At 41.1% G+C, this 12,381-nt stretch overlaps 1 long non-coding RNA gene and 15 other non-coding genes across 16 annotated transcripts; 1 reads left to right on the top strand and 15 right to left on the bottom strand.

The window, feature by feature from the left end:
* Positions 1 to 232: 232 nt before the first annotated feature.
* Positions 233 to 306, bottom strand: trnat-cgu (transfer RNA threonine (anticodon CGU)). Its single transcript has one exon. It is a non-coding gene; the product is annotated as a tRNA-Thr (tRNA).
* Positions 307 to 1,013: 707 nt separating this feature from the next.
* trnat-agu (transfer RNA threonine (anticodon AGU)) lies at positions 1,014 to 1,087 on the bottom strand. The gene has a single exon. It is a non-coding gene; the product is annotated as a tRNA-Thr (tRNA).
* Positions 1,088 to 2,622: 1,535 nt separating this feature from the next.
* On the bottom strand, positions 2,623 to 2,696 carry trnat-agu (transfer RNA threonine (anticodon AGU)). The gene has a single exon. It is a non-coding gene; the product is annotated as a tRNA-Thr (tRNA).
* Positions 2,697 to 3,444: 748 nt separating this feature from the next.
* Positions 3,445 to 3,518, bottom strand: trnat-cgu (transfer RNA threonine (anticodon CGU)). Its single transcript has one exon. It is a non-coding gene; the product is annotated as a tRNA-Thr (tRNA).
* Positions 3,519 to 3,654: 136 nt separating this feature from the next.
* On the bottom strand, positions 3,655 to 3,743 carry trnar-ucu (transfer RNA arginine (anticodon UCU)). The gene is given in 2 exon segments: positions 3,655 to 3,690; positions 3,707 to 3,743. It is a non-coding gene; the product is annotated as a tRNA-Arg (tRNA).
* A 139-nt stretch (positions 3,744 to 3,882) lies between these two features.
* trnat-ugu (transfer RNA threonine (anticodon UGU)) lies at positions 3,883 to 3,956 on the bottom strand. Its single transcript has one exon. It is a non-coding gene; the product is annotated as a tRNA-Thr (tRNA).
* An 831-nt stretch (positions 3,957 to 4,787) lies between these two features.
* trnat-cgu (transfer RNA threonine (anticodon CGU)) lies at positions 4,788 to 4,861 on the bottom strand. The gene has a single exon. It is a non-coding gene; the product is annotated as a tRNA-Thr (tRNA).
* A 707-nt stretch (positions 4,862 to 5,568) lies between these two features.
* Positions 5,569 to 5,642, bottom strand: trnat-agu (transfer RNA threonine (anticodon AGU)). Its single transcript has one exon. It is a non-coding gene; the product is annotated as a tRNA-Thr (tRNA).
* A 536-nt stretch (positions 5,643 to 6,178) lies between these two features.
* trnar-ucu (transfer RNA arginine (anticodon UCU)) lies at positions 6,179 to 6,267 on the bottom strand. Its single transcript is given in 2 exon segments — positions 6,179 to 6,214; positions 6,231 to 6,267. It is a non-coding gene; the product is annotated as a tRNA-Arg (tRNA).
* Positions 6,268 to 6,406: 139 nt separating this feature from the next.
* On the bottom strand, positions 6,407 to 6,480 carry trnat-agu (transfer RNA threonine (anticodon AGU)). Its single transcript has one exon. It is a non-coding gene; the product is annotated as a tRNA-Thr (tRNA).
* A 1,075-nt stretch (positions 6,481 to 7,555) lies between these two features.
* On the bottom strand, positions 7,556 to 7,644 carry trnar-ucu (transfer RNA arginine (anticodon UCU)). Its single transcript is given in 2 exon segments — positions 7,556 to 7,591; positions 7,608 to 7,644. It is a non-coding gene; the product is annotated as a tRNA-Arg (tRNA).
* Positions 7,645 to 7,783: 139 nt separating this feature from the next.
* trnat-agu (transfer RNA threonine (anticodon AGU)) lies at positions 7,784 to 7,857 on the bottom strand. Its single transcript has one exon. It is a non-coding gene; the product is annotated as a tRNA-Thr (tRNA).
* An 830-nt stretch (positions 7,858 to 8,687) lies between these two features.
* On the bottom strand, positions 8,688 to 8,761 carry trnat-cgu (transfer RNA threonine (anticodon CGU)). The gene has a single exon. It is a non-coding gene; the product is annotated as a tRNA-Thr (tRNA).
* A 1,336-nt stretch (positions 8,762 to 10,097) lies between these two features.
* Positions 10,098 to 10,186, bottom strand: trnar-ucu (transfer RNA arginine (anticodon UCU)). Its single transcript is given in 2 exon segments — positions 10,098 to 10,133; positions 10,150 to 10,186. It is a non-coding gene; the product is annotated as a tRNA-Arg (tRNA).
* A 139-nt stretch (positions 10,187 to 10,325) lies between these two features.
* Positions 10,326 to 10,399, bottom strand: trnat-ugu (transfer RNA threonine (anticodon UGU)). The gene has a single exon. It is a non-coding gene; the product is annotated as a tRNA-Thr (tRNA).
* Positions 10,400 to 11,310: 911 nt separating this feature from the next.
* On the top strand, positions 11,311 to 12,087 carry LOC143715518 (uncharacterized). Its single transcript, XR_013195791.1, has 3 exons — positions 11,311 to 11,426; positions 11,588 to 11,703; positions 11,799 to 12,087. It is a non-coding gene; the product is annotated as an uncharacterized LOC143715518 (long non-coding RNA).
* Positions 12,088 to 12,381: the final 294 nt, after the last annotated feature.

Consider the following 12,381-nt stretch of genomic DNA (forward strand, 5'->3'; position numbering starts at 1 on the left):
AGAGCAAAAGAGGCCACTGACTATTCTGGTGGGACTCACAACCAGGGAATTTCTCCATTCGCATCCTAGAAGTCCAAAGTTCTATCCATTGTACCATAAAATGACATACTTCAGGGAAGTGTTGCATGCGCAGCACTTCTTAAGTTTTTCCAGTTTTGTGCAGGTAAACACAGTTCGTCATGCAAAGACTTTCATATGTGAAAAGGTTAAGCACTCCCATATCCTGTGCCAAAGGCACTGCTGGGATTTGAACCCAGGATCTCCTGTTTACGAGACAGGCGCTTTGACCAGCTAAGCCACATCGTCAGGTACTGTGAAATTTGTTGGTAAAACAAGTCTAAAAGAGGTACCACATCAGGAAAACAGCTGATCACGTCATGAACGAGGTCCCTTAGAGGTAAGAGGATTGTTTCCAAAACACGAGGGCCTTTCACGCCTCAAGGGAATGTCTGAACTCATTTAATTTTGGCTCTACACTCTCGATAGTAATGCCTAAAATGTTTCCTGAGCCTTCTTCTGATATGAAAGGGCAAAATCCAGAAAGATATCCATGTATTATTCTTCATATATTTAAAGACTTTGTTTGTACAAATATCCATAGGCTTGACCATATCAATCGGTACTAGCAGAATTCAGGCCTAAGCCAGGAGCTTGCAAACCATTCTTGAAGCGCATCTGCACCACATATATATATTTTTTTTATTATCTCTCTCATTTAATACAGGTGAATCAAATAATTGATTGATAAGTAACGTACTGGACGATCTGACTTGGGTGTGCTCAATAAGGAAAAGAAGAAAAATGTGCTGCGTAGGCTTCTGAAAAAGTTGGAAAACCCCAGCTTTAAGCAAATGTCAGTCTGGTAAAGACGTCTGTGCAAAGGGACACCATTCGTGACTCTGGTGGGACCCAAAAAACGGCACACTTTTTAAAACCTTCATTTGCAACCGAGAAGTCCAGATTGTCTTTCACATCAGAGATGATAGAATGACTACTCTTAGAAGCCACAGATAAGACACTGCTGGGATTCGAACCCAGGATCTCCTGTTTACTAGACTGGCGCTTTAAACAACTAAGCCACAGCGCCAGTTACTGTCACTGGTTCAATGCTTTTGTATACAAAGTCTAAAAGAGGTAGCATGTCAGGAGAATAGCTGATTACATCATGATTAGGTCCCTTTGAAGTTACAGGATTATTTCCAAAACCTTAAATGTGTGCAGGCTTCTGTTGAGGGACAAGGGAATATCTCAAGCCATTTATTTCTGGATCGAAACTCTCAGTACTCGTGTCTCAAATGTTTCGGGAACCTCCAGTTACGATACATCTAAATGCTGTTTCAGCTTGGAGAAATGGAAAGCGTGTTTTTTTTCTTCTTTTTCTTCTAGGTAGGTGGCCAACAATAGGTTGTTGCAAATTTTGGCCTAGGCCAGTGGATTTCAACCTATTCTTATTTAAATAGGTGACTTAAGTTAATTAGTAGAGTACTCTGTGATCTGAGTTGGGTGTGTCCAATAAGGGAGATGAGCAGAATGTGAAGGGTAGGCTTCTGAAGTAGTTTGTGGACCCCAGTTTTAAACATATGTCTGACTCACAGAGACATCAGAGCAAAAGAGGCCACTGACTATTCTGGTGGGACTCACAACCAGGGAATTTCTCCATTCGCATCCTAGAAGTCCAAAGTTCTATCCATTGTACCATAAAATGACACACTTCAGGGAAGTGTTGCATGCGCAGCACTTCTTAAGTTTTTCCAGTTTTGTGCAGGTAAACACAGTTCGTCATGCAAAGACTTTCATATGTGAAAAGGTTAAGCACTCCCATATCCTGTGCCAAAGGCACTGCTGGGATTTGAACCCAGGATCTCCTGTTTACGAGACAGGCGCTTTGACCAGCTAAGCCACAGATCAGTGAAATTTGTTGGTAAAACAAGTCTAAAAGAGGTAGCACATCAGGAAAACAGCTGATCACGTCATGAAAGAGGTCCCTTAGAGTTAAGAGGATTGTTTCCAAAACACGAGGGCCTTTCACGCCTCAAGGGAATGTCTGAACTCATTTAATTTTGGCTCTACACTCTCGATAGTCATGCCTAAAATGTTTCCTGAGCCTTCTTCTGATATGAAATGGCAAAATCCAGAAAGTCATCCATGTATTATTCTTCATATATGTAAAGACTTTGTTTGTACAAATATCCATAGGCTTGACCATATCAATAGGTAGTAGCAGATTTCAGGCCTAAGCCAGGAGCTTGCAAACCATTCTTGAAACGCATCTGCACCACATATATATATATTTTTTATTATCTCTCTCATTTAATACAGGTGAATCAAATAATTGATTGATAAGTAACGTACTCGACGATCTGACTTGGGTGTGCTCAATAAGGAAAAGAAGAAAAATGTGTTGCGTAGGCTTCTGAAAAACTTGGAAAACCCCAGCTTTAAGCAAATGTCAGTCTGGTAAAGACGTCTGTGCAAAGGGACACCATTCGTGACTCTGGTGGGACCCAAAAAACGACAACCTTTTTAAAACCTTCATTTGCAACCGAGAAGTCCAGATTGTCTTTCCTGCCAAGACTTTCACGTCAGAGAAGGTTAAATGACTACTCTTAGAAGCCACAGATTAGGCACTGCTGGGATTCAAACCCAGGATCCCCTGTTTACTAGACAGGCGCTTTGACCAACTAAGCCACAGCGCCAGTTACTGTCACTGGTTCGATGCTTTTGTATACAAAGTCTAAAAGAGGTAGCATGTCAGGAGAATAGCTGATTACATCATGAATAGGTCCCTTTGAAGTTACAGGATTATTTCCAAAACCTGAAATGTGTGCAGGCTTCTGTTGAGGGACAAGGGAATATCTCAAGCCATTTATTTCTGGATCGAAACTCTCAGTACTCGTGTCTCAAATGTTTCGGGAACCTCCAGTTACGATACATCTAAATGCTGTTTCAGCTTGGAGAAATGGAAAGCGTGTTTTTTTTTTCTTCTTTTTCTTCTAGGTAGGTGGCCAACAATAGGTTGTTGCAAATTTTGGCCTAGGCCAGTGGATTTCAACCTATTCTTATTTAAATAGGTGACTTAAGTTAATTAGTAGAGTACTCTGTGATCTGAGTTGGGTGTGTCCAATAAGGGAAATAAGCAGAACGTGAAGGGTATGCTTCTGAAGTAGTTTGTGGATTCAAGTTTTAAGCATATGTCTGACTCACAGAGACATCAGAGCAAAAGAGGCCACTGACTATTCTGGTGGGACTCACAACCAGGGAATTTCTCCATTCGCATCCTAGAAGTCCAAAGTTGTATCCATTGTACCATAAAATGACACACTTCAGGGAAGTGTTGCATGCGCAGCACTTCTTAGTTTTTCCAGTTTTGTGCAGGTAAACACAGTTCGTCATGCAAAGACTTTCATATGTGAAAAGGTTAAGCACTCCCATATCCTGTGCCAAAGGCACTGCTGGGATTTGAACCCAGGATCTCCTGTTTACGAGACAGGCGCTTTGAACAGCTAAGCCACAGCACCAGATACTGTGAAATTTGTTGGTAAAACAAGTCTAAAAGAGGTACCACATCAGGAAAACAGCTGATCACGTCATGAACGAGGTCCCTTAGAGGTAAGAGGATTGTTTCCAAAACATCTTAGCAATAGAGGGTATGCACGACTCTGGTGGGACTCGAACCCACAACCTTTGAAAATCTCCATTCACAATCTAGAAGTCCAATGCGCTATCCATTGCGCCACAGAGCCACAAAAGACGAACTTTAAGACGCTATTCCATGCACATCACTTCTTAGATTTCCTCATTTTGTGCAGATGCACACTGTTCAGCATGCAAAGATTTACATATGTAAAAGATTAAGTGAGTGGTGCCCACATCCTGTGGCATAGGCACTGCTGGGATTCGAACCCAGGATCTCCTGTTTACAAGACAGGCGCTTTGACCAACTAAGCCACAGCGCCACTTGCTGAACTATCTACAATGTGTTGGCATAAAAAGTCTAAAAGAGGTAGCAGGTCAGGAAAATAGCTGATTACATCATGAAAGAGGTTAGGGGATTATTTCCAAAACCCGAGGGGCATGCAGGGCTCTGTTGAAGAAAGAGGGAATATCTGAAACTCTCAATACTTGTGTCTGAAATGTTTTTGGAACCTCCAGTTACAATACATCTAAATTCTGTCTCAGCTGGGAGAAATGGAAAGCAATCTCTGCTATGCTTTCAGCTGATCTGAAAGACAAAATCCAGAAAGATTTTCATGAATTATATATTCATATTTGTAAAGACTGTTTTGAATACATCCAGAGGCTGGATCTCAACAATAGGAAGTAGCAGATTCTGGCCTAAGCCAGTGGTTTTCAAACCATTCTCGAAACCTCCCAGACGCTATACATTTTCGTTATCTTCCTTATTTCAACAGAGTTAATTGAGCTACTTAGTAGAGTACTCAATGATCTGATGTGGGTGTGTCCAATAAGGGAGATGAGCAGAATGTGAAGGGTAGGCTTCTGAAGTAGTTTGTGGACCCCAGTTTTAAACATATGTCTGACTCACAGAGACATCAGAGCAAAAGAGGCCACTGACTATTCTGGTGGGACTCACAACCAGGGAATTTCTCCATTCGCATCCTAGAAGTCCAAAGTTCTATCCATTGTACCATAAAATGACACACTTCAGGGAAGTGTTGCATGCGCAGCACTTCTTAAGTTTTTCCAGTTTTGTGCAGGTAAACACAGTTCGTCATGCAAAGACTTTCATATGTGAAAAGGTTAAGCACTCCCATATCCTGTGCCAAAGGCACTGCTGGGATTTGAACCCAGGATCTCCTGTTTACGAGACAGGCGCTTTGACCAGCTAAGCCACAGCGCCAGGTACTGTGAAATTTGTTGGTAAAACAAGTCTAAAAGAGGTACCACATCAGGAAAACAGCTGATCACGTCATGAACGAGGTCCCTTAGAGGTAAGAGGATTGTTTCCAAAACACGAGGGCCTTTCACGCCTCAAGGGAATGTCTGAACTCATTTAATTTTGGCTCTACACTCTCGATAGTCATGCCTAAAATGTTTCCTGAGCCTTCTTCTGATATGAAAGGGCAAAATCCAGAAAGATATCCATGTATTATTCTTCATATATTTAAAGACTTTGTTTGTACAAATATCCATAGGCTTGACCATATCAATCGGTACTAGCAGATTTCAGGCCTAAGCCAGGAGCTTGCAAACCATTCTTGAAGCGCATCTGCACCACATATATATATTTTTTTTATTATCTCTCTCATTTAATACAGGTGAATCAAATAATTGATTGATAAGTAACGTACTGGACGATCTGACTTGGGTGTGCTCAATAAGGAAAAGAAGAAAAATGTGCTGCGTAGGCTTCTGAAAAAGTTGGAAAACCCCAGCTTTAAGCAAATGTCAGTCTGGTAAAGACGTCTGTGCAAAGGGACACCATTCGTGACTCTGGTGGGACCCAAAAAACGGCACACTTTTTAAAACCTTCATTTGCAACCGAGAAGTCCAGATTGTCTTTCACATCAGAGATGATTGAATGACTACTCTTAGAAGCCACAGATAAGACACCCCTGGGATTCGAACCCAGGATCTCCTGTTTACTAGACAGGCGCTTTAACCAACTAAGCCACAGCGCCAGTTACTGTCACTGGTTCGATGCTTTTGTATACAAAGTTTAAAAGAGGTAGCATGTCAGGAGAATAGCTGATTACATCATGAATAGGTCCCTTTGAAGTTACAGGATTATTTCCAAAACCTGAAAGGTGTGCAGGCTTCTGTTGAGGGACAAGGGAATATCTCAAGCCATTTATTTCTGGATCGAAACTCTCAGTACTCGTGTCTCAAATGTTTCGGGAACCTCCAGTTACGATACATCTAAATGCTGTTTCAGCTTGGAGAAATGGAAAGCGTGTTTTTTTTCTTCTTTTTTTCTAGGTAGGTGGCCAACAATAGGTTGTTGCAGATTTTGGCCTAGGCCAGTGGATTTCAACCTATTCTTATTTAAATAGGTGACTTAAGTTAATTAGTAGAGTACTCTGTGATCTGAGTTGGGTGTGTCCAATAAGGGAAATAAGCAGAACGTGAAGGGTATGCTTCTGAAGTAGTTTGTGGATTCAAGTTTTAAGCATATGCCTGTCCAACACAAAGACATCTGAGCAATAGAGGGTATGCACGACTCTGGTGGGACTCGAACCCACAACCTTTGAATACCTCCATTCACAATCTAGAAGTCCAATGCGCTATCCATTGCGCCACAGAGCCACAAAAGACAAGCTTTAAGACGCTATTGCATCCACATCACTTCTTAGATTTCCTCATTTTGTGCAGATGCACACTGTTCAGCATGCAAAGATTTACATATGTAAAAGATTAAGTGAGCGGTGCCCACATCCTGTGGCATAGGCACTGCTGGGATTCGAATCCATGATCTCCTGTTTACTAGACAGGCGCTTTGACCAACTAAGCAACAGCGCCAGTTACTGTCGCTGGTTCGATGCTTTTGTATACAAAGTCTAAAAGAGGTAGCATGTCAGGAGAATAGCTGATTACATCATGAATAGGTCCCTTTGAAGTTACAGGATTATTTCCAAAACCTGAAAGGTGTGCAGGCTTCTGTTGAGGGATAAGGGTGTTGTGAACTTTTTCTTTGTAGAAAAGTTAGAAGCTCAGACCAGGAGACGGTGGAAGTTTTCCAAGCAGAAGTTCTTTATTGCTTGTCGGTAGCTGCAGTCATTCCAACATCGTCTAAATTAAAGTAACTTTACATGGTATATTATAGGCCTTTTAAGAGGAGGGACTTCTGGAGGTGGAGACAAATTCAAACAAAGCATGCAAATGTAGTACGAACACACCCTACTCTGAGGGCATTACCAATCCAATGGAATCAGGATAACTATTCAAATGCTGATAGTGGCCAGGAACTCTGGTTCCAAGAGCCATCCCAGAGCCATTAAAGAAAGTCTCAGTGATCAGACTCATTTAACTTACAATGGAGAAAACAGGATTTGCCAGATTCTCTTGCTGGAAACTGTTTCACAGCTGATATCATTTACCATCCTAACCTGAAATGCTAACTTCAACAAACAGAACTTTCTCAGTTTATATATGATAGTATTAGAAGTTAGATTAAACCTTTTAATAAACTTGTATTCCTTCAAGGGACAAGGGAATATCTCAAGCCATTTATTTCTGGATCGAAACTCTCAGTACTCGTGTCTCAAATGTTTCGGGAACCTCTAGTTACGATACATCTAAATGCTGTTTCAGCTTGGAGAAATGGAAAGCGTGTTTTTTTTTCTTCTTTTTTTCTAGGTAGGTGGCCAACAATAGGTTGTTGCAGATTTTGGCCTAGGCCAGTGGATTTCAACCTATTCTTATTTAAATAGGTGACTTAAGTTAATTAGTAGAGTACTCTGTGATCTGAGTTGGGTGTGTCCAATAAGGGAAATAAGCAGAACGTGAAGGGTATGCTTCTGAAGTAGTTTGTGGATTCAAGTTTTAAGCATATGCTTGTCCAACACAAAGACATCTGAGCAAAAGAGAGTATGCACGACTCTGGTGGGACTCGAACCCACAACCTTTGAATATCTCCATTCACAATCTAGAAGTCCAATGCGCTATCCATTGCGCCACAGAGCCACAAAAGACAAGCTTTAAGACGCTATTGCATACACATCACTTCTTTGATTTCCACATTTTGTGCAGATGCACACTGTTCAGCATGCAAAGATTTACATATGTAAAAGATTAAGTGAGCGGTGCCCACATCCACTGGCATAGGCACTGCTGGGATTCGAACCCAGGATCTCCTGTTTACTAGACAGGCGCTTTGACCAACTAAGCCACAGCGCCACTTGCTGAACCTTCTACAATGTGTTGCTATAAAAAGTCTAAAAGAGGCAGCAGGTCAGGAAAATAGCTGATTACATCATGAAAGAGGTTAGGGGATTATTTCCAAAACCCGAGGGGCATTCAGGGCTCTGTTGAAGAAAGAGGGAATATCTGAAACTCTCAATACGTGTTTCTGAAATGTTTTTGGAACCTCCAGTTACAATACATCTAAACTCTGTCTCAGCTAGGAGAAATGGAAAGCAATCTCTGCTATGCTTTCAGCTGATCTGAAAGACAAAATCCAGAAAGCTTTTCATGAATTATATATTCATATTTGTAAAGACTGTTTTGAATACATCCAGAGGCTGGATCTCAACAATAGGAAGTAGCAGATTCTGGCCTAAGCCAGTGGTTTTCAAAACATTCTCGAAACCTCCCAGACGCTATACATTTTCGTTATTTACCTTATTTCAAAAGGGTTAATTGAGCTACTTAGTAGAGTACTCTATGATCTGACGTGGGTGTTTCCAATAAGGGAGATGAGCAGAATGTGAAGGGTAGGCTTCTGAAGTAGTTTGTGGACCCCAGTTTTAAACATATGTCTGACTCACAGAGACATCAGAGCAAAAGAGGCCACTGACTATTCTGGTGGGACTCACAACCAGGGAATTTCTCCATTCGCATCCTAGAAGTCCAAAGTTCTATCCATTGTACCATAAAATGACACACTTCAGGGAAGTGTTGCATGCGCAGCACTTCTTAGTTTTTCCTGTTTTGTGCAGGTAAACACAGTTCGTCATGCAAAGACTTTCATATGTGAAAAGGTTAAGCACTCCCATATCCTGTGCCAAAGGCACTGCTGGGATTTGGACCCAGGATCTCCTGTTTACGAGACAGGCGCTTTGACCAGCTAAGCCACAGCGCCAGATACTGTGAAATTTGTTGGTAAAACAAGTCTAAAAGAGGTACCACATCAGGAAAACAGCTGATCACGTCATGAACGAGGTCCCTTAGAGGTAAGAGGATTGTTTCCCAAAACACGAGGGCCTTTCACGCCTCAAGGGAATGTCTGAACTCATTTAATTTTGGCTCTACACTCTCGATAGTCATGCCTAAAATGTTTCCTGAGCCTTCTTCTGATATGAAAGGGCAAAATCCAGAAAGATATCCATGTATTATTCTTCATATATGTAAAGACTTTGTTTGTACAAATATCCATAGGCTTGACCATATCAATCGGTAGTAGCAGATTTCAGGCCTAAGCCAGGAACTTACAAACCATTCTTGAAGCGCATCTGCACCACATATATATATATTTGTTTTATTATCTCTCTCATTTAATACAGGTGAATCAAATAATTGATTGATAAGTAACGTACTGGACGATCTGACTTGGGTGTGCTCAATAAGGAAAAGAAGAAAAATGTGCTGCGTAGGCTTCTGAAAAAGTTGGAAAACCCCAGCTTTAAGCAAATGTCAGTCTGGTAAAGACGTCTGTGCAAAGGGACACCATTCGTGACTCTGGTGGGACCCAAAAAACGGGACACTTTTTAAAACCTTCATTTGCAACCGAAAAGACCAGATTGACTTTCCTGCCAAGACTTTCACATCAGAGATGATTGAATGACTACTCTTAGAAGCCACAGATAAGACACTGCTGGGATTCGAACCCAGGATCTCCTGTTTACTAGACAGGCGCTTTAACCAACTAAGCCACACAAAAGTTACTGTCACTGGTTCGATGCTTTTGTATACAAAGTCTAAAAGAGGTAGCATGTCAGGAGAATAGCTGATTACATCATGAATAGGTCCCTTTGAAGTTACAGGATTATTTCCAAAACCTGAAAGGTGTGCAGGCTTCTGTTGAGGGACAAGGGAATATCTCAAGCCATTTATTTCTGGATCGAAACTCTCAGTACTCGTGTCTCAAATGTTTCGGGAACCTCCAGTTACGATACATCTAAATGCTGTTTCAGCTTGGAGAAATGGAAAGCGTGTTTTTTTTTTCTTCTTTTTTTTCTAGGTAGGTGGCCAACAATAGGTTGTTGCAGATTTTGGCCTAGACCAGTGGATTTCAACCTATTCTTATTTAAATAGGTGACTTAAGTTAATTAGTAGAGTACTCTGTGATCTGAGTTGGGTGTGTCCAAAGAGGGAAATAAGCAGAACGTGAAGGGTATGCTTCTGAAGTAGTTTATGGATTCAAGTTTTAAGCATATGCTTGTCCAACACAAAGACATCTGAGCAAAAGAGGGTATGCACGACTCTGGTGGGACTCGAACCCACAACCTTTGAATATCTCCATTCACAATCTAGAAGTCCAATGCGCAATCCATTGTGCCACAGAGCCACAAAAGACAAACTTTAAGACGCTATTGCATGCACATCACTTCTTAGATTTCCACATTTTGTGCAGATGCACACTGTTCAGCAGGCAAAGATTTACATATGTAAAAGATTAAGTGAGCGGTGCCCACATCCTGTGGCATAGGCACTGCTGGGATTCGAACCCAGGATCTCCTGTTTACAAGACAGGCACTTTGACAAACTAAGCCACAGCGCCACTTGCTGAACCTTCTACAATGTGTTGGCATAAAAAGTCTAAAAGAGGTAGCAGGTCAGGAAAATAGCTGATTACATCATGAAAGAGGTTAGGGGATTATTTCCAAAACCCGGGGGGCATTCAGGGCTCTGTTGAAGAAAGAGGGAATATCTGAAACTCTCAATACTTGTGTCTGAAATGTTTTTGGAACCTCCAGTTACAATACATCTAAACTCTGTCTCAGCTGGTAGAAATGGAAAGCAATCTCTGCTATGCTTTCAGCTGATCTGAAAGACAAAATCCAGAAAGATTTTCATGAATTATATATTCATATTTGTAAAGTACGGTGGCCGAGAAGGGTCACAACACATACAAACCCCACAACAACTACATATTCAGAAAACACATACAAATTCAGAAAACACATGCAAACAACGCCACAACAACTACATATTCAGAAAACACATACAAATTCAGAAAACACATGCAAATTCAGAAAACAACTTTGTCGATTTCACATTCGCTGCAAATATTCGCAGCACGAGCAAATAGGGAAACAAACTGCAAACTGCAAAAACACAACGGAAATGTTTCCGGGGGGGGCATAATCAATGACGGACCCGCATCCATCCGGTTGTCTTAGCGCTATTTTTTGAATGTGTGCTGTGCTTTTGTTGTCTCAAGAGGTAAGTGTTTCTCTTTCATTATGACAGACTTGTCGATGTGCTCTGATACCGAAGTGGTTTTGTGTGTTTTTAACATATTAAGTTATTGTCCCCATAACGTATTAGTCTGCCAACGTTGTTAGCTGGAAACTAAGTTAGCTGGCTAGCTCGCGTCTGGCCATTAAATAGATGCATTACTGGCGTTTGTACAATGTTGTCCTGATATCTGAACTATTTATTTAATTTTTAGTTTGAAATGTTCTGTCCGTATTGTGCCGAGCAACTGGGGGACGCTCCCAAGTTTTGCCCGTCGTGTGGTCTGAACGTGGGGTTCCTTACGGTGTGTCCATCCACGTCATCAAGCCTAGGCCGTGGGCCTACAGGTAATATCCCCTTACTGTGCTCCCATTTTAACGTTACTGTGCTGCATTGAATTGTCCCATGGTTTTAGCTGTCAGAAAGGTGGCAATTTATCAACCAATCACAAAGCATAGCTATAATGAATCAGTGTGTGTGTGTGTGTGTGTGTGTGTGTGTGTGTTAGTGAATGAGACAAGTATCCAAGGAAGAGCAGGTCAATTCATGAGGTTCAGGGAAGTTAAAGAGGCTGAGAGGAGGACCTTTTCAAAGGCTAAAAAGAAACCAAACATTATGGTCAAGGTAAACTAATATGGAGGTTTAGGTCACAATGTGACTATTACACAGTACACACAGTCTTAAACATGTTTGTTTTTCTTCTTTTCTTATTTCTGTAGATTTCAATTGGCATAATGACCAGAACAAAATATGGGTTAAAACCTATAAGAGGGAAAACTTTGCCATTAAATGTTGAACCCCTGTGGTCATCAAAACAAATTTTGCCAGCTGCTATAAAAAAACAGCGAGATTTTAATCAAGACATGATGTACGATGGAGAATATGTCCTGGTATATCCTGATGGCTCTCAGGTACAAAATATACCAGGCACAGACAAACCCTTTGTCCTTGAACATTATAAAGAGGCCATTGGAAAGTCTTACCAGAGGATCGTACTGTACATCTGCCCCCTTCAGGATTCGAGTAAGTATTGAAGTACATGTATGTAAAATAATAATAATAATAATTGATAATGGTTGGTAATTAAGTGAGTTCTTAATTTAATTTGTGCTGGTTGTAAAATTGCCATATATTTTGCATATACCTAGCCTAATAATGATGCATCATTTTCTCTTTCCAAAGTCATGGAGATGACTCCTCTTCAGAATCCGATGATGAGGCATTTGCTAGCCTTCCACTGAAAATGTAAGTTTCTCCCGCTAATTTGAGACCTGTGCTTGTGGTTTTTGATTATCCACGTAT

Source organism: Siphateles boraxobius, unplaced genomic scaffold (assembly GCF_051911475.1).
Source record: "Siphateles boraxobius isolate OS27281-9 unplaced genomic scaffold, OSU_SipBor_1 6, whole genome shotgun sequence".
Lineage (NCBI taxonomy): Eukaryota > Metazoa > Chordata > Actinopteri > Cypriniformes > Leuciscidae > Siphateles > Siphateles boraxobius.